The 1,843-nt window shown below is 41.8% G+C and overlaps 1 non-coding gene across 1 annotated transcript; it reads left to right on the top strand.

The window, feature by feature from the left end:
- Window positions 1-1,152: 1,152 nt before the first annotated feature.
- TRNAR-ACG (transfer RNA arginine (anticodon ACG)) lies at window positions 1,153-1,225 on the top strand. The gene has a single exon. It is a non-coding gene; the product is annotated as a tRNA-Arg (tRNA).
- The last annotated feature ends 618 nt before the right edge of the window (window positions 1,226-1,843 follow it).

Raw genomic sequence — 1,843 nt, 5'->3', positions numbered from 1 at the left:
AGGAACGAAGTGCAGTGACGGTGCCGATAAATGAGGTGCGGAGAATAGAGCAACAGCAAATTAAATAAACAGCTACTGCGCTAACTACTTATCACCGGAGTTTGTTTATAGATATCCTGGCCCAGTTGANATAAATGAGGTGCGGAGAATAGAGCAACAGCAAATTAAATAAACAGCTACTGCGCTAACTACTTATCACCGGAGTTTGTTTATAGATATCCTGGCCCAGTTGATGATGCTTCTCATTATCTGGTACAACAATCATTAGGAGAAGGGGGGTTATTACCTGATAGAACTTGAATCGGACTGTTTGCTGATGAAGATGATGGTGGCTGATGATTTGGAAACGGGAGCAACACTCCAGCCAGCAACAGCAGCCGAACAAAGGCGCAAGCTGCCGAGACGTAGTGACAATGAACGGCGAGACGGCGCAATGTACGACGGTGACTGTACGACGCAGCTCCGAACTGTGTTCCGAGCAGAATCAAACCAAAAGAGGAGAGAGAGGAAAGAATATATCGAGTCAGAATACTGCTGCAAAAACACTGGCAAAGTGTGTCTTGTGATGGGAGATTTTTTTTCGTTAACACTGAAGCGTCTGTTTGCCTTTTTATACAGCATAATATGACATTTAGTAGTTTTTAATGGATCAGTGGTGATCAGCAGTGGTGTGTTGCTATGAGGTGAGCGTGAGTTCCAGTGACAACCTGATTAGAGTATGAATTCGGAGAGCATCTTTCAAGTGTTGCTCTGGTTATCAGTGGTTTTTCTCAGTATTTTGTCTGCCTACTTGCTTGATTGTCTATTTGTTGTTTGTTCACTTGCTGATTTGGTTTACCAAAGGTCGAGTGCTTAATATTTTCTCTAGAAGTGCTCATGAGAGCGAGAAGAGCAGTGCATAGTCACCGACGGTGAGGTCTGGCGTCACATGATGACCACCAGCACACATCGGCATTTCTGGTTTAATGATGGGATACTTTTGTGTAATTTTTACACATTTAAATGATTGAAACAAAAAGTATAACCTTCCAGCAGCTGGAATCCAGCTTGATTCTACTGCAAACATCGTTGTAAATGTTAAACTGTCGCTTTCCTGCATTGACTGTTTGGAATGTATATAGCGTTGCTAACCATCATCACCTACAGGAAAACGGACCTGTGGCCCAGCGGATAAGGCGCCTGACTACGAATCAGGAGATCAGGCGTTCAAATCGCCTCTGGTCCTTGACCTTGAATCTTTGGATTCTTTTTTGGTGTTTCTGGTTGTCGAGGATTCTTTTTATTGTCAGGAGCGATTGATCAAACTTAAAAAATGTAAAAAACGCATGTGGTGCTGATGTGGTAAATGGTTTATTGGGAATAGACTGGTGATCAGACAGAGAGTAACAAGGTAATGACAAGTAAAGTGTGCTAACATGAGATGGGGATATATACAGAGATGTCTGTCTGAAGATGTGAGTTAGGGTTAGTGAGATGTGAGCATGAGTGTGTGGGTGAAATGTGAGTCAGTGAGAATGAACTGTGGTGATTAAGTGCAAGGCACTACTGCAAAGCATTAGCTGCTCTAACACTCTACGTCAGTAACAAAACAAATAAAACAATGGATTCTACTTTTAATTTGTTTTCGGTAATGATCAAAGTTAACTCTGAATCATTTTTTCTAAATACTTGCATTTTGCAGTGATATTGTCCAAGTCAAAGTAAACAATCTTTTTGATATCATCTTCTGCAAATACCCTGTTTCTCCTGCTGCTGCTCATCACTTGTGGCTTATGTCTCTCTTCAAGCTCTGCCTCATCCTCTGTCTGTCATCACTAATTTGGTGATAGATTGCCGATGAGCA

The sequence above is a fragment of the Rhagoletis zephyria genome, unplaced genomic scaffold, assembly GCF_001687245.7.
Source record: "Rhagoletis zephyria isolate East Lansing unplaced genomic scaffold, Rhagoletis_zephyria_1.1 Rzeph_scaffold_54695, whole genome shotgun sequence".
Taxonomy (NCBI): domain Eukaryota; kingdom Metazoa; phylum Arthropoda; class Insecta; order Diptera; family Tephritidae; genus Rhagoletis; species Rhagoletis zephyria.
The sequence above is the reverse complement of the archived record's forward strand: the minus strand, read 5'-3'. Positions and strand labels throughout refer to the sequence as shown.